General features: G+C 50.9%; 1 protein-coding gene across 2 annotated transcripts in view; it reads right to left on the reverse strand.

Annotated features, from left to right (window-relative positions):
* KCNJ6 (potassium inwardly rectifying channel subfamily J member 6) overlaps positions 1-18,814 on the reverse strand; it is a 165,988-nt gene that overhangs the window by 37,201 nt on the left and 109,973 nt on the right. The gene's annotated exons all lie outside the window — the stretch shown is intronic.

Here is an 18,814-nt window from a genome sequence, read left to right on the forward strand (position 1 = left end):
ACATAATACATTTTCCTTTCAACTAAATTGTTCCTTTGCTACTTTCTTTATGTTTAGGGCAAGATCTTTACATTATCTCTCAGATTTAAAAAAAAGGTCTGGTTTTTGTTGGTTGATTTCATACCAAGGTTAAAACAGTGTGGGGGAATCTCTTTTTTGAGTGTTTACACATTCGATTTGGTTGCTGCCTCCACATTGACTATCTGCAGTCCTGGCGTGTGGCTATGTTTTGCTGAAGGCCCTGTGATGAAAGCATTGGTAGAATCGGCAGTTACTCAAGAATTAGGAAAATTCTTCTAGAATCTGCGTTCAAGGGGAAGTCTGGCATGGCCGCTGTTACCACACACATAGAAGCCACCATGCGAAGCTACGTGCTCAGCCAATACCTTCCAAGCTCCCAAAGGGGCTTATGAGCCGTTTCTTCCCCCAGGCTCTCCTGTGTCCGTTGACTCTGTCATGCGTTTTGTCCATGGCACCTACAGTTTGTCCCCTTGGTTAACCACAGAGAAAGGCAGCTGTCGAGAAAACCCTCATCTGGTTAAGGAAACAGCTGGGGGTGGGACTTAGGTGGTGCCAACGTGACATCAGTGGCCTAGGTCTGCTCTTATATTTCAGCCCCCGGAGGAGGCCCATCTGGTCTGTAGAGCAGACGGTTCGTTTTGGCAACTTTGGCTTTTAGATCCCGGCCCTCCTTCTCCTCTTCTTCCTCCTCCTCCCACTCCTCCTCCTCCTTCTTCTCACTCTTCTTCTCCTCCTCCTCCTCTCCCCCTCCTCCTCTTCCTCCTTCTTGGAACAGATATCAGGACAGGAGTGAGAGGGTAGCAGCTGAGGCTGGGACGGGGTGGAGGTGAGTGGAGATCTAGATGGATGTGCGGGTGACGTCCCTCTCACTGACGACACCCCCTACAAGGCACGATGATTGTGGCCCCGAGTGGTCCCAGCTGAAATCCCACTGTTGGTTGTGGCCCGAGTGGGACCAGCTCTGGGCTCACGCCCCGGCAGGCGGGAGGCCTTTGCTGCAGACCTGGCGAGTGTCTTGCTTTGACCCAGCTGCTAAGCTCCTGACGGTGCAAAGCCACCCGCGCCCTCATCTCCCGGAGCCCTTCCGTGGAGAAGACCGCTTGTCAGATTAGCTGCTTTTTACGTCTTCAGCGAGATTCATACTTTAAATGTCAGGGAGGAAGTCCACGCCGGCCCCCGCCACCCACGGTGAAGCTGCTTTCCCCCCTTCCTGGCTCAGCTGCTCACCCGCTCCAGGCGGGCCTTCTGAGCTGGGGGGCCTGTGTGAACAGTTAGAGTGAGTGGGGTGAGTGCTCTGGACAGTCCCGGGAGCTGCCAGTGAGCCTCCAAACCTGTCCCCCCTCTGCTAGCTCAGGACGGAGCACAGTTCCTGGCCTCCTCTGAGGAGGCGTGGCCACGGGCCGAGGCCCCTTCTGCCCTTAAAGAGTGCATGTGCCCCCCTGTGCCCGTGCCCTTCCATGGGGAGTGGAGGGGCCTGGGGCCTGTGCTCGTGGCAGAGCTGCCGTCTGACTAGAAACCAGAAAAGAAGTGACTGTGTCTGAGCTGCCGGGAGCCGGTCCATGCTTGCTGTTTCAAGGGACCTGGCATATATGGCATACTGTTCTTAATATGTTTGCTCACCTTCTTGGCACTATGTGTTTTAACCAAGGTCACCTCTCTGAGAAAGGTTGTTTCCCCAGGTAGGGATTTTCCCCTGAAGTTAGGGAGGGAATAAAACCTCTTAACTAAGTGCCAGGCGGGTAATTAATCACTTTAACTACGAACAATCATGCTTAAGCTACATAATCTTTACTCCCTGGAATGGAGATAAGAAACGCCCTAACCTTTGGAACAGAGATTGATAGGATTGGAATCAACTGGTATAAATACAGATGTAACAAGACAGAGAGAGACAGAACCTAGGCACAGAACCTACACAGAACGTTCTCTAGAGACAGAAGAACTTCGCTGGAGAGAACATGGCAAAAGATCCTGGACAGAAACTGGCCTCAGAACCTAGAGACAGAACCTAGCAAGAGAACATGGCAAAAGATCCTGGACTGAACCTGACTACAGAAATTGGCAAGAGAACCTGACTAGAACCTGGTGACTGAACCTGGCTGGAGAACCTAGCAAGAGACCATGGACACAGAACCTGGCTGGAGATCCTAAGCAGAACCTCTCTGGAGATCGAGACCAGAACTTGGCTGGAGATCCTGGCTAGAGATCCTGGCTAGGCTGCTGATCAACTGAACACTGTCTCCGTGTCATTCCTTCTTCGCCGACTCTGTCCACACCTTTGGGGACCCCTGGACCTGCTGGGGTTGGACCCCGGCACTGAGCCATTATGCAGTTTGCGTCTGGAATGAAATCGAGCCTCACCTTTCACTTCATGGGCAGCAGCACTGACACGCGCGGGCCGAGGGCAGCGTGATGAGGGCGCTGCGTGGGAAAGAGCGGGGAGAGGGGACCGGAGGGGAGACGGAGCGTTTGCGTTTGGCACCTGCAATGAACCAGCAGGTGGAACAGGTAAGTCCTGGTGACTCAAGTGCCTTTTAAAAGCAAACAAACTGAGAAAGCCAGACGATCTTGGGAGCGTGGTGGGAAGGCAGCCTCCGGGGTGCCCTGTGGCTGAGGCCGGGGTGCGGGCCAGGGGTGTCCCTGGGAAGATGGTGAAGGGGTTCAGAAGGTGCCACCCCAAACCTGCCACTGGCATGCTGACTGTTTTGAGTTGAAGGTGCCCAAGAAGCAGCCGGTGCAAGAAGCACACGCTGACCAGCCTTGTCCTCCTGAAATCAGGAGCTAAGTCCCGTGTCAGAGGAGCGCTCCCTGCTTCAGGAGAGACAGGGAATGCAGGGCCGAGAAGTCCGCATCAACAAACCGCGTTAAACAAACCAGGCCGACCTGGTCGCTCCTTCCCCGTGCAGCACCCAGAGCCCCAGCCTCCCTGTCTTGCCAGCTCTTCCCAGTTTATTCTTTGTCTACAGGCCTCAGGGCTTCCTGCTTCGGTCCCATCGTTGGGGCCTCCTGTGAAGCTTCCCAGGCACATGGGAAAATTCAATAAAACGCGTCTGCTTTCCTCCTGCTAATCTGACTTATGTTCCGTTTAGTTCTTAGGCCCCCGAGAGACCTGCGGGCAGAGGGGAATTTTTCTTGCCTTGCAATGGGGAGGGGAGGCCGGGCCTCTATAGTGGCTGGTGGGAAAACAGGCTCAGAGGCCAGAGAAACCAAAATTCTAGCGAGGCGGGAATACCTGGGGACTAGGAGAGACTTGAAGCCGGAGTCCAAGGGGCAGTGGGCCAGGCCAGTGAGGGGTGTGGGGTGTGGAGAGGGGGCCCAGCTGGCGGCTGTGTCCAGGGCAATGGCAGGGGCCCTGGGCAGGGGAGAGAAGCTGCCTCAGCTCCGGGGTGCAGAGGCATCTGCGGGACCCAGAAGGGAATGCTCACGAGGGCTCTCAACCTTTCTTTCTTCCCCGGAACCCCAGGTGTGAATGGAGGGGTGATCTGAATTGCATTTGCAAGAGCGTTTGGAGCTGCTCGGCACAGTGAGCTGCAGCTGTGGCTTGGAGAGCAGACATCCTCCCTGCATGCCTGCGCAGACCTGGGTGCGAACGACCTCTCACCACCTCGGCCGCAGCCCTCCACGGCCCCAGGGCCCGCTGGCTGTCCATGTGGACACCCCCCCCCCCCAAGCCTCACCCCCCGCCCGGCTGCACGTGCTTCAGCATCGTGCACGTAGGTTGACCGGGATAACGCAGAAGAACTGCTGACAGTGAAGTGTGTACAGCGCACAAGAGGATATGTGAGAGGTCCTGAGGGGGGCCGCGGGGCGCTTGGTGGTTCATAAGTCGATGCTCAACCACTGAGCCACGCTGGCTGGGCCCTTCCTTATTTCTTATATCAAAATGAATTCCAAGTGAATTAAGGATTTAAATGCAAAGAAAAAAATAAAACTACAGAGGGAGTGGAGATGTATTTTTATAATTCTAAAAGTTGGGAAGGCTGTTCTAACCATGATAGGAATCCAGAAAGTATTTTAAAACACTGTTATTTTTGTCAATATAAAAATTTTAAATGTTTGTAAGGAAAGTGGGAAGACAAACCAGCAAACATATTGGCAACACATCACATACACATTCCCAATTTACAAAAGCAGCAAACGTCCCATAGAAAACATGGTCACAGGAAACGGATAAGGGGCTTACAGGAGAAAAAGCACACAAAGATGTCAAGCAAATGGAAAGACTGTCCAACTATGGCAAAGTAAAAGCAGTGCAAATATCATAACACTCTCCCCCCAAAGTTAGCAAAATTAAAAATAAACGACAGATGGGGAGTGTGTGTTGGGAAGGCAGTGGGATTGAGAACTCAGATGTGTTATTGTAGGTGTTGACTGGCAGTCTTTCTGGAGGGCAGGTGACAGGAAGTCTTCTGATTTAGAAATGGTTAGAGGTCTTGGATTAGGGGCTAGGCATTCCTCCCAAGGGAATAATTCCACAAACGTTCACCAGTTGTACACAGGGCTATATTGCAGCCTCTCATATAGCAGTGAAAAATTAGAAACGAGCGAAGTATCTATCAGCAGAGCATTGGTTAAACACATTTCTGCACATATCATCAATGGCATACTATGCGGTCATGAAAAATGATTTTCCAGTGCTTCGGGGCCTTCACCTCTTTGTGCAAAGACCACCTTCTTTTTTTTTTTTTAAATATATTTTATTGATTTTTTACAGAGAGGAAGGGAGAGAGATAGAGAGCTAGAAACATAGATGAGAGAGAAACATCGATCAGCTGCCTCCTGCACATCTCCCACTGGGGATGTGCTCGCAACCCAGGTACATGCCCCTGACCGGAATCGAACCTGGGACCTTTCAGTCCGCAGGCCGACGCTCTATCCACTGAGCCAAACCGGTTTCGGCAAGACCACCTTCTTAATGAGGCCTCTGTTTACCCCCCTTTGGAAACTGTAAACACAGCTTCCCGGTTCTCAGGTGCCCCTTCTGGTACTGCTGTGCAATTCTTTGTAGCACTTTCCACCTTTCAGCCTGAGAGGTTATTTACTCTTTTAATTTTCTGCTGCCTGTTGGCCCCTGTGGCAAGGGAAGTTCCCCAAGGGCAGGGATCAGTGTGTGTCTTATTCACAGATGGATCTCAGGCCCTGGAGCAAGTGCCCAGCAGACAGCACCTCTTACTGAATGAATGGGGATGTGTTCATTGACTTGGCTGGTTCCCCAGCCATAGCGCTAAGCGAAAAGGCAGAATAAGGAACATAGAATCCACTCTGCATATATTACCTTCTTGCAAATGTGTGTGTTCATGAATGTGTGTGTGTGTGTGTGTGTGTGTGTGTGTGTGTGTGTAGAAGAATGTTTTCCAAGATGTTCATTTTGATCCATCTCTGAGTTGTAAAGTTTGTGGGTGTTTTTGCTTTCTCTTTGATTTTTCTATATTTAGCTTTTCCCTTAACATACTTCTATCATCTAAAAAATAAGTAGGAAACATGAGGCCATTTCTGTGTTGAATAACCGGAACAGATGCTGCAGAGACCGAGCGATGTCTTTGGGCTTGGAAGTTGGGACTCTGGTTGAGTAGTGTCTCCCTCACAGTCATGTCCACCCTGAACCTCAGGTTGTAACCTTATTTGGAAATAAGGTCTTTTCAGATGTAATGAATGAGGTCATACTGCACCCCAAGCCCAACTGAGCATTCACATAAGGGACAGAGAAGAACATCCAGAGACACAGGGAGGCCACCTGAGCGCAGAAGCAGGGGTTGGGGTGATGTTCTCCAAACCAAGAAGCCGAGAGAGGCAGGAAGGACCCTCCCCAGAGCTGTTGGAGGGAGCACGAGCCTGCCTTCACCTTGATTCTCTCCAGGGCTGTGAGGTATCTAAGGAGTCACTTCTGTTGTCTTAGGCCTCCACTTTGAGTTAACTGTGGCAGCCACAGGAGACTAATATAACTGGTGACTCTGGTGAGAGGGGGGATGGCTGAGTGGTGGGTTGTGGAGCCAGGCTGCAGGTGGGGAGGACTGGTTGGAGTGGGAGAGGGTGAGAGAGAGAATGTGGAGAGGCTGTGCTTAAAGACAGAGAGCTAGAAGGATCTCTCTCTCTCTCTCTCTCTCTCTCTCTCGATGGGTGTTTATAGAGCACCTTTACACGCAGAGAGGAAGCCAAAGGGGAGAGGTTGGCGTTATAAGGAAGGGGCAGTGGCGGAGTGAGGTGTTGGAGAGAGTGGCAGTCAACAGGGAGCAGAGGTGGAGGGACAGGACATGCAGACGCAGGGATGAAACTTGCTCCCTGAAAGGTAGGAAAGGTAGGCTGAGCTGGGGAGGGAGGAGGCAGCTGGGAAGAATGTTCAGACGTCTTTCTCAGGCTTTGTGTCATGGAGGCGCTGCATGTTGGCTCACTTTCCAGCATGAGTTTCAGGAAAACTATTTCAGCAGACTCCTTGAATCAAATCTGTATCTAGCAATGCAAACAGCAGAACGTGGCTTAACCACAGCCCAGGCGATGCTTTCCCATCGCTACTGCTCAAGAGAAGACATGTGAGCAGATATCTGTACACCCATGTTCACAGCAGCATCATTCACAGTAGCCAACAGGTGGGTGCAACCAAGTGTCTATGAACTGATGTGCAGATAAGCGCAATGTGGTCCATCCACACAGTGGAATAGGGTTCCGCCTAAGCAGGGAGGCTGACACCTGCTGCAGCACAGATGGATGTTGTGCTATGACATAAGCCAGTCACAAGAGGACAAACACTGTCTGACTCCACTGATCTGAGGTATCTAAGGAGTCACATTCATGGAGACGGAAAGTGGAGTGGCCATGGTCATGGGCCGGGGAGGAGGGAGGGCTTGTGTTCGTGGGTATGGCATGTGGGTTGGGGGAGAGGAGGGAGATCTGGGGATGGATGTGGTGACAGCTGCACAACCGTGAAAATGTGCTTAATGCTACAGAACCAAACACTTAAAGAATGGTTAAAACGATGGGCAAAGGACCTAAATAGACACTTTTCGAAAGAGGACATTCAGAAAGCCAAGAGACATATGAAAACATGCTCAAAGTCACTAGTCATCCAAGAGATGCAAATCAAAACAACAATGAGGTACCATCTCACACCTGTCAGAATGGCTATCATCAACAAATCAACAAATGACAAGTGCTGGCAAAGATGTGGAGAAAAAGGAACACCCCTGCACTGCTGGTGGGAATGCAGACTGGTGCAGCCACTATGGAAGACAGTATGGAGTTTCCTCAAAACGTTAAAAATGGAACTCCCATTTGACCCTGTGATTCCACTTCTAGGAATATATCCCAAGAAGCCAGAATCACCAATCAGAAAGGATATATGCACCCCTATGTTCATAGCAGCACAATTTACCATAGTGAAGATTTGGAAACAGCCTAAGTGCCCATCAGCAGATGAATAGATTAGAAAACTGTGGTATATCTACACAATGGAATACTATGCTGCTGTAAAAAAGAAGCAATTCTTACCATTTGCAACAGCATGGATGGAACTGGAGAGCATTATGCTAAGTGAAATAAGCCAGTCAATGAAGGAAAAGTACCACATGATCTCACTCATTCATGGATAATAAAGACCATTATAAACTGATGAACAAAAATAGATACAGAGGCAGAGCAGCATCGAGCAGACTGTCAAACTACAGCGGGAAGGCCGGGGAGGGTTGCAGGCGAAGTGGGGAGGGTAAGAGATCAACCAAAGGACTTGTATGCATGCATATAAGCATAACCAATGGACACAAGACACTGGGGGGTAGGGGAGGCTGGGGGAAGGTCAAGGGGGAAAATAAAAAGGAGACAAATGTACTACTCTTCGTAATATTTTAAGCAATAAAACAAAATTAAAAAAAAGAATGGTTAAAACGGCAAATGTTAAGTTATGTATATTTCACCACACTAAGAAAGAAACTGTCTTAGGAAAAGAAAAGCATGGGTATTTTCTAAATGAGGGAAGGTGCACAGTGGCAGTGGCCTCGGGCTACGCTGCTGCAGACTGAGGTCGGGGCGGGGTTCTCCGAGATTGTCTTGTTGTGATGCGGGCTCCCACGTTACCCCCGAGACATTGAAGGACAGCTCAGAGCGGTCGCTGCCAACAATGCCTGACGTGTGAGATTGGAAGTTTCCTTTTGGCCCTTTGCCCGATGCTTGTCTTCTTGTGTGAGTCCTTACCTGAGGATTTCCCCTCCCTGGGGACCGGTGGGGACGCTTGTCATCTGTGTCCCATATGCCCCGGGGAGGTGAGCTGGTTTGTGCTGTGCTGAGTTACTGGGACTATGGGAGACAACCACAATCAGAAATCCAGGCAGACGGGAAGTGTAATGTCACAGACATGTGAAGAACAGTGCCTCTGCCCGCTGGGAACTCCTGACAGCTACGAAAGGGCCCAGGGTCCTATTAAAATTAGCCAGGGGCTCACACTGTGACCCTGAACTTAGAATGTCTAGGACCGACTGTGAGGCCAGAGGATTAACGCTGGCTGCTCCAGGTGTGGGAGATGGCTTCGTAAAATGTGCCACTTCATTGCTTAACGGAGAGAGATGCCAGGTCCCTGTGGGCTGGAGGAAGGAGACTGACATTCTATATCCCGATTTCTCTTTTAAAGGTGATTTCAAGAATTAGAACCATCGACAGTTAGAACCATCAGAACCTTTCGGGGCCACTGACTGCCACAGCCGGGTGGGTTGTCTACTGCACAGTGGCGTTCAGACAAGGGCAGCGAGGGGGCTGTGCTCTGCCGGCCACACCAGGCCCCCTTCCCAGGCCTGTGTCTGCTCAGAGGACAGGCCACCGGCTGCAATTTGCTCAAGGTGCTGCCTGGCTAGAGCAGTCCCGTGACCTCAGTCAGCTTCAGTTCCTTGTCCTCCACTTTTTGTTGCGCACAAAGAAAGTGACACCCAAAGAAGCCAACTTGCGTGGCAGGAGGCAGAGCCAGAGTGCTTCTGTCCCTCAGGAAACTTGGACTTGATGGTCTCCCTCTGGAGCAAGAATCCCTTCTGCTCCTGGTTACTGTGGAGTGGGCCCGTAGTCAGCCAGACGGGGTCCCTGCTCTGCTGCCCACTCAGTACGACCAGGAGCCACAGGTCCTTCACTGGCAAACGGGGTGAATGCTACCCTATTGGGCTCAGGGGAGGATTAGGGACATAATTCTTGTTGGCAGGTAGCCCGGTGACAGGGCCATGTGCTTTGGTGGCAGGCGGGTCTGGGTTGGAACTCTGCTGTTCCATCTGCAATCTGTGTGCATTTGCTCCGGCCACATCACATCTGAGTCTCAGTTTCCTCAATTGTTAAATGAGAATAATAAGACCTACCTTGCAGGGTTACTGTGAGAAAGAAATAAATCATGCAAGCGTCGCACCTGCTACAGAGCAGACATTGAACAAATGGTAGCAATTATGATAGTGTCTGGGTCGGAGAAGGCACACGATTTGTAGCTATAATAATCCCTCTTTGTATAAGCCCAACATTGTCCTGGAAACGGTGGGAAATTCAGAAGCGATCTAAGACACAGATGGGCAGGCCCATCTGGAAGCTCAGAGCCTGCTTGCTAACAGGACCTGCAGTGCCCAGAGCAACGTGCCGTTGCCTGCAACACCGTGGACACGAGACGAAGAACTTCCAGCATGCCAGAGGCAGAGGTCAGCGGGGGCTGGACGGATTAGCCAAGGGAAGGAGCTGGGGAATGACTGTGGCCCCGAAGTGGGAAAGGAAGAAAGCCAACTCTTACTGAACAGCTATGTGTCAAGTACAGGGCCGGCACCATAGTCACAGGGGAAGTGTTGGCCCATCTTACAGATGAGGCGATGGAGGCCCATAGGGCTGAGTCACTTGCTGAAGCTTACACGTCTGACATGTGGTGGAACTGGGACTCTCCGTCATGTTCTGAAGTTCATGTTCTTTCTCTTCTGCCATTGCCGACAGATGAGAGGAAGCGTGTGTGTGTGTGTGTGTGTGTGTGTGTGTGTGTATACACAATGTGAGGAGAAGAGTGGAAACGAGAAGGATCTTGCCCCACTCTGGTTCCATGAATTACCCCGTGGAGTGGAAGAAATGAAAATAAAGGAGCAATGGTCTTGAGGGTCATGCCTGGGGCAAAGGTCAACATCAGAGTGGGGATGGTGGAGACAGAGGACCAGGGATAGGGTCAAAAAAAGGATTTAATGTGTCAGAAAGAAGTCTGGTAAGAGGGAGAATTCTGGTGCCTTTTATAAAATCTTATATTGGGGAGGGAATGGCAGTTGGAGGGCGGGATAAACCTTTGTTGAACCCTACCACGTGCCTGCACTGAGCTGCATGGCTTCTCGGCCATTTCAGTTGATTCCCATACTTCCGACTCTGTGGCGGTTGCATCACTGGTGTGAGACAGGCGGGACACCCTGACCAAGGCCACACAGCAGAGCCGGTCCAGGGTGTTGCACTCCGAGTGGGCAGCTCTTTCCAGGAACCAACCAGGATGGACATGCCAACACCCCAGCCCAGCAGAGCTGAGCGAATGCAGGAACCATCCCAGAGAATGGGGGTGTGGAGTGTGCTCTTCATTCTTCTTGTGTTACTGAAGAATGAAGAGCACACGTACCCCAGGGACAAGCACAGAGATGGGTGAGGAGGGGCAGGAAGTGAGAGGGAGGGGCAGGAAGTGAGAGGGAGGGGCAGGAAGTAAGAGGGAGGGGTAGGAAGTGAGAGGGAGGGGTAGGAAGTGAGAGGGAGAAGTAGGAAGTGGCTGTGAGGAGGCACAGCGACAGGGTGGGTCCAGGTCCCGGAGGCCAAGGTGGTGCATTCAGCAGAAGAGGGGCTGTTGGGTCTGGCAGCCAGGAGACCAGTGGCCACTCTGAAGAGAGTGGTCAGGATGAAAGTCAGGCTGTAGGGGAAGGGGGTGACCATGGGCTGAAGGGACATTTTATCTGTAGGTGAGGAGGGAGGTGCAGGTGGTCCTTCCACATGAGGGAGAGGAGGAGGGTGTGAAAAAGAGCAATAGAAAATTCTGGAAGGAAGTGAGCATGGCCTCCCTCAGGGGTGGGGAAGGAATGAAATGCAAGGCTATGCATTGACCTCAGAAAGAAGACCAGCCCCTGCCTGTCTGCGATGACGCCATGCAAGGAACAGCAGGGTGACAAGACCCTGCCCAGCTCAGAAGAGAGAGCCACTCCATCCTTTCTTCTTCCTGCCTGTGGGCTGTGGTCGCCCACCCTGCAGAGCCCACAGGATGGAGCGGATTCCCAGAGGAGGGGTAAGGGGCGCAGGGAGAGGTTAGAAAGTGGGCTCTTAGCTCCTAGCAGAACTGAGACAGCCCCCAGCCCCCACGTGCAGGTTCTAGAACCTGGACCGCCAAGCCTCCCGAGAGGGGTGGCTCAGCTCTGGAGTGAGGGCAGGGAAGCCCTTTCAGAGCAACCGGTCCCTCCCTGCCTGGTGGGCAGGACATTTCCTTGTATTTTCTAGGGCAAGACCGGTTGGGACCCTCTCAGACCACACACGTGGTGGGATTTCAGGCGGAGGAGAGAGTAGTCAATCCGCGCCTCCCAGGAGCCAGAACTCCAATTTTAGACAGGTTTCAGCGCACTTCCCATGAACCCTTTTCTGTGAAGAATTCTAGCAACTGGGAAATTGCATGTCACTTCCTCTGCTGTCCCCCTCCTGGGGCGCCAGTAACTGAGAAGAAGCGTCCTGGCTAATTTGCTTGAGCAGCGACCAGGTAATTGAGGGTTCAGGATAACTGCACCCCACAACCAAACACCTGTTGGGTGGCATCACCTGATACCAGCACAAAAGGGGTGGGAGGTTGGAGAGCAGGCGGTCAGGGCTTTTCTCTGCTCTAATGAGGTATGAGGTATGTTTAATTTCACAAGAAAACAGCGATTTCCCCGCCTCATTTCCCACCTCGTCTCCGCCTTTAATGCACACTCTACGGGCCTCGTGCTGTTTAATCCTGCACTTGCAGCTGAGCTGGCATTTTAAACAGACCAGTGCGGCCCCTCGCTCCCCACGAAGACTCGCATCCTCCGAATGTGGTCCAGCAGACACGCTAATTCCCGCATCAATAAAACAGAATTACTTCTACTGAGATGTGCTTTAAATTCCTGGTGAAACCTGATTGGAATACAAAAGGCTTACAATGTGCACTTCATTAAGTCTGAGTTGTTCTGGAAGAATCTGTAGTTGGAATTTCAGGGTGTTTTGGAGAGAAATCAGCCCCCCCTCCCGCACCCCCCACCCGCAGTCATTGCCTTCCTCTCAAAAATGGGCATTTCCCTGTCTGGGGTTTTATGGAGGGAAAGGCATTGGATTTGGGGCAGAAGACCCAAGTCTTCAGATAGATAACCACTTGGCCTACCTTCCCCACATCTTGTGTCTCTCCTCCAAGGACTATTGGACGACACCCTGTGGTCTTTCCCCCTGATAAATAGTCACTACCAACAATTTGCTTTAGAATGACCTGTGTCCAATGAGTGAATGCTGATTTTATCTGGAAAGCAAATGAACTATCTCTTAGCCTGACACTCTGAAAAGGCTCTGACAGGTTTCGGCGGGTGTGAGAGTCTCCCGTCCCCTGACAAGGAGGATTATATTCCGAGAGGCAAACATTTCCCAGGTACCAGAGGAGAAGTTACCCCCCCCCCACTCCCCCCCCCCCACACACATCAGACATGCAGGGGGGCCCTTTCCTCGCTCTGTCTCTGTTTTCTGGATACCTCGGTTTCCTATGAGCCTGCACCCCGTTCTGGGTTCTCTTCCGAGTGAGAGTGGCCAACCTCGTGGGCTTCGTTTGCAGCAATCTCTTGCGCGTTAAGTGTTTGTCTCGTTTGCTTGAGTCACGGTGCGCTACCCACCCATGGCTGGAGTGCTGGCAAGCAGAGTCTGAATCTTCAGGATTCTGAGACGTGAGTTTCTGGTTCTCTATTTTTCCAGGGTCCAGGAATATCATGTTTCTTCTTAAAATTATTTCACTGGCTGAGGATACCTGATAAACACCCAAGATGGGCTAAGAGTGAGGGGATGATCTCAGGGTGTCCCTTGGGGAGGAGTTAAGTAGCATGTGGGTCCATGCATGTATCTCCCCTTTTCCAGTGGGAGTGAGACATTGCTGAGGCCTTCATGTTCTCTACAGAGGGGAGCCCAGGCTAAGGATTCTATGGAGGAGAGAGCAAGATGTGAGAATCTCAGACCCCCTGTGCCCCCTTTAAGGCCAGGAGACTATAATTGGGCTAAGTCCAGTGGCCTGCTGTTGAAGCTGCTCTACAGAAAAATTCAAACAAATAAACAAACAAACAAAAGCCCTGATTTGAGCGTTTGCCAATTTCTGTGGTGTAAAAACTTCCACTATGGCTGATTTCAAACTATCAACAGTTGACCAGCTCCCCAAAGCCCAAATATTTAACAATCACCTCTCATGAGCTGGTATTAACTTCAGTACCCCCTGGGTCAAGTCCTACATTTTTGACATGGGGGTGAAGGAACCCTGTTTTTCTGGGAGGTGATGGGGAGTGACAGTGGAGTGGGAGGGAAATAAAGGACTGATAAGTTTAGGAAATGCAGTCTACTCTGTCAGCTTCTTTGTGAGTTCTAGAGCAAGTTAGCATACTAAGGATTCTGATTTATATATATACTAGTGGCCCGGTGCATGGATTCGTGCACATCGAAAGGAAATTAATTAGGAGAAAGATTCATGTGGTAATTATGTTACTGCAAAAAATTACATGTTAAAATAGTATATATATATAATATAGTATTATAAAATTAAAACATGCATGCGATTGGCGCCTGTGAGAGCTTTATATGTATCATGCATGCACGAGTCAACATTTACTCTTAAATTTCCAGTGTGCATCATATGTACTGGCTGGTCAGTCAGTTGGACAGATGTATGGTCAATCACTTAGCCTTTTATATATATAGATAATATGCTTAAATTTATTTTCCTCAGAATTTCTCAAGCTCATTGAAGCTCAAGCCAACCTATGCACAGTGAGGATCTGTAGAACATGCATTTGACATACACAGAGTACCCCCTTGTCCATGGTTCTGCTTTCTGAAGTTTTAGTTACCCACAGTCAACTGTGGTCTGAAAATAAACAGAAAGTTCCAGAAACACACAATTCATAAGTTTTAAATAGCATGCCATTCTGTAGCGTGATGCAAACTCGCACCATCAGTTTTTATGTTGTGCAAAATAAGGAGCTCAGGATGGAAAAATGCAGAAATCCAACATCTGGAAGGTTGTGCTCCCCATCTGCCTAGCCTGAGAGCCAGGGCTGTGCCCCCAGCAGCTGGTGACATACATGTTGGGATGCCTGACCAGGGCTGCTGCCCCCATGGGGAGATGGAGAGAGGTGAGGGCACCAGGCAGGGGGACACCTACCTCCACAGTCTGCGGGGCCAACAGTGGCCCTGAAGCCAGGCTCCCACGTCTGGTGAGTCATTAATAACCCCGGACTGTGATGAATGGCTACGGGCATCAGCCGACTGGAACATTTCATGGCCACTGGCCTGGTGGTGCCATGCTTCACAATATTCTTATGCAAATTAGGCCCGAGTTGCTGTCCTGGGCTGCTGCCACCACCGAGCTTTTCTTCTGCAATCACCTTCCCAACAAATTGCGTGGGGTGCACCACAGCTTTGCTTTCTGCTGCCCGACTTTCCCTCTTAGTCCTCAACATTCTCTTGCCGTGTCGGCACGTCATGGGGTGGGGATTGCAGCTTCCTTAGAAAGCACAGCCAGTTCTCTCCCAGGGGGCCTCCCTCCAGGTCAGGGCCTGAAGTCAAGACAAGACCCAGTTCCCTTGGCCTCGCTCTGGGTGGGTTTGCTGGAGGGGAAAGTCTCACTTGGGGTCACCATGGCCAGAAGCCAGCTGGATGTGTGCAGATTATTCATTAGTTCCTGGAGGCGAGTCCCTACTTCCACCTGAGGGACTCGGGGATGCTCACAGGCATCAGAAATACCTGTCTGGGCTCAGCTCTCGGGAAAGCCTGGGTAGAAAGATGGTCCCAGGCTGGAATTCCAGGGCTTTCTGAGTGTATTCGTTCAATGTTCACATCACGCTCCCTTTTTTGACAATGAGACTGTGAGCTCTTTCTGATTCTCCGCTCATAGGACAACTGGCCGGGCCCTGGTGACAGGTGGTCGGGGGCACCCGGGAGTCTCCACGTGGCGCTCTGTGTCCCCTGGGGCTGACTTATTAACAGCCCTGAGAGGACACGTGGCCTGTGCTTCCCGGCCCCTGCGGTCTGTCTGCTGCAATGCTGTTTGGGATCCGGGCGCTCGGGATGTGGTCCTTTTAAAATTACATTTTCTGCTGCTTCTGTGCTCCTCCCCTGGGGCCTGTTGGCACGGCTGTGTGCTGCATTCAGCCTCCCACTGAATCATTCTGGCCTCTTCTTCTCCGGCAAAGGCTGATTCGATTTCTTTAAAGGCACTTGATTGAATTCTCAACACAAGTACACACACTGAAGTAATTACATGGGCTCTGTTGTTTTAAAAAGGGAAACTAGAAATCTGGGCTCTTCTCTCGACAAGGCCTTGGTGTCGGCGCCCAGCGTCTGCCGGTGATGTGGCCTGCGCTGACGTGGGCAACGCTGCTGCGGACACACAGGCGATGGGCGCTGTGTCAGCCACCTCCCCAGCCCCACCCAGAGACTCCCGGTCCCAGCAAGGACAGGGCCGATGGGCTCATTGTGTCTGGGAGAAATGAGTGACTTTTGCTGGAGAGAATTCTGCCATTGTCACCAGGGGAGGGACAGGAAGCTCCCTGGTGTCTGTGATCTGTGCCGTCTAATAAGGCGCTGCTGGCCATGTGTGGCCATTGAACGCTTGACATGAGCCTGATCTGAATGGAGATACACTGCAAGTCTGCAGCAAACAGGGGGTTCTGAAGACGTAATGTGAAAAGTAACAATGCAAAACATCCCACCAGTGGTTGTCATGCTGCTTACATTGAATGAACACATTCTGTTTATTTGGGTGAAATCAAATACATCATTATGTTAATATCGTTTCTTTTTACTTAAATGTGCACACTAGATTTAAGGTAATACAAGTAACTGGTGTTGTATTTCCACTGGACAGGGAGGCTATAGAACATTCAGAACTCAGCCATGCCCACCCCTCCCAGTGGCTGCAAGTGGACTCAGTGTGGTGTCTAGGAATAGTCTACTAGCTAGCCTCAGGCAGATAAAAAGGGTTGCCTGTGGAAGCAGCTAAGTTAAGGGCTCTGTAATTGGGGGAAAACATTAATAAGGGTTTGGAATTGAGCACAGCTAATTGAAAAGGTTGGGAGATTGTTGACATATGTGTGTAGACAAGTTTCCATCTTGGTTTGGGAGCTGGGGCCATTTAGCCAGATCATTCGAACACGTTCTAACCAACAAGGACCTGACCCCTGCCTGGCTGGAGAAACTAGACATCAGAAGCATCTTATGTTGGTGCTGTGCACAGCAGGGCGTGGAAAGAAGGTAGTGTGTCCTCTGATTCAGGCACTGTTTGTCCCATCTATTTACTTTGAATATATTTTTCCTTTAAAAATTCCCCAGGATGAAAAGAAATAACCAGGCCTTGGCATCTAGTGCTGAAGGAACGAGTCATGGTTCCAGCTTCTGGTGACATCGCCTGTGCTGACACTCACACAGTCTGTCACCCTGCTCCATCCCGCCAAGTCAATTCCTCTAGAGCAGTGATGGCGAACCTTTAGAGCTCAGCGTGTCAGCATTTTGAAAAACCCTAACTTAACTCTGGTGCCGTGTCACATATAGAAATTTTTTGATATTTCCAACCACAGTAAAACAAAGACTTATATTTTTGATATTTATTTTATATATTTAAATGCCATTTAACAAAGAAAAATCAACCAAAAAATGAGTTCAGAGGTGACACGCGTGTCATAGGTTCGCCATCACTGCTCTAGAGCGACTTGTCAAGGGTGCTTGCTGGGACCACTTTGAAGAGTGTATTCAAGTAAGTCCAAGGCTGTGACCATGAGTGACTCTTCTCCCGTTGCCCCTCCTTAGGTGCCCACAAAGACCAGGACCTTCAAGCGCTATCGATGTTTGGTTGGGGCTGTAGCTTTGGTCTCGACCTTTGCCTGATCTGCTGGTAGTCCTCAGCATGTGACTGAACATCTGATGAACACTCTGGTTCTTGCCTCGAGGTCTGTGGTCAATTCTCCTTCTTGGTGACCTTCCCTGACCTCCTCTCCTGCTTTCCCACTGCAGTGCTGGGATCCCCCCGAATTTGTCCACAGCCTGCTTCCCTTCTCGTCCTGCACACCAGCTTTTATCTGAATTCCTGCCTTGGTCTCCAAGTCTTTCCTACCCCACCTCCTTTTTTCAGAGTCTCAGAGTGGGCTGTCCCCTGTTGCTTCAATCATGTCCCCATCCTACTTCAAATCATTCAGTGGTCCCAGTGATGTCCAAGGGCTTTATCAGGGCTCCCCATGCTGCTGGTCCTGTGACCGTGGCTTCCCTCTGTTGGAAGCATCCATCTCCTCTTCACATGGTGCAGAGCTCAGGGTTCTCTAAGGCACTGGTCCTTCATGCATGTGTCCTTTCACATGACACTTCCGTGCTCTTCCTCACCCCCTACAACTCACCTGACCTCAGGATTCAGCTGACATCCCCCACCCAGAGAGCTCCCAACCTGCTTGGCTCCTGTCCCCACCACCCAGGGCCTGCCCCAAGGACAGCGCTCAGCACATCCTATGGCCATGGCTGGCTTCCATGCCGGTCTTCCCTGGAAGACCTTGAACTATCAAGGGTCAGAAACCCTGTTTCGCTCATTTCCCCACAGCGCAGTGTCTGTGACAGTGTCAGAGACACAGCCAGGGCTCGGTAGACGGTGCCTGAAGGCGTAAGCTGGTGGATGGATGAAATCCTATGAATGTGTCTGTTTCCACACACATGTCTGCAGATGGACTGGTCACATGCCAGGTTGATTTTGTGGCCTGAACAAAAAGTGCAACACCTACCTCCCATGGGGCAGCCAGGGAAACCATTAAAAAACTACACGATTCCCTTCAAGTGTGGTCAGTACTGCTGCTATATCCTTTGCCTCCACTCTGATTCCCCCTTCCATGGGTGACATTAATCCTACAAAGATTCTGTGGGCAGTAAGATGTTATATATTCATGAAGATGCTTTGAACTTTGTGCAGGAAAATTCACTTTCTCCCAAATCGATAAGCGCGCGCATGGCCCTATAAGTAATGGATGTCACGGGTGCCCATTTTCCCAGCAGAAAGAACCTCCGGGACGTGACTAGGAAGCAACGCAGATGATCTGCGACTCACTAGGAAGAGAAAGGATTAGAGGTCCAAGCAGCTAAAAAGTCTCTTCAGGCTCTGAGCCTGTCCACTAGCCGAGCCACGTCCTCTTGAGAAGGGAAAAGGCGATGAAAGTGGCGGGAGCAACATCCCAGAGCCCATCCCGAAGGACTGCCCTGCGCCCCCAGCGATAACTTAAGTGAGAGAATTAGGTGGTTGCCAAGCTGAGGGCCAGCAGAAAGTAACGCAGAGTCAGAAGCCCGGCCCTTTACCTCCTGTGCCGCCTCTCCAGTACAAGCTCCTGAGGGGTCCAAGATCAGAGAGCAGGCCTGGGGTGGGGGAAGGGTGGGGGAAGGCAGAGGAGGCACTGCCACAGCCATGACAGCAGGAGAGAGTATAAGGATCTGGCTGGGTTGTTGGCATCACAAATTAGAATATAGTGTCCCCACCCTCCACCTCCCACTTCTCTGTATGGCAAATAGTGGGCAAAATAATGGCTCTGTGATGTTCCCATTGCAATCCCTGGAACCTGTGACCATT

Source organism: Myotis nattereri, assembly GCF_964212035.1.
Source record: "Myotis nattereri genome assembly, chromosome: 3".
NCBI lineage: Eukaryota > Metazoa > Chordata > Mammalia > Chiroptera > Vespertilionidae > Myotis > Myotis nattereri.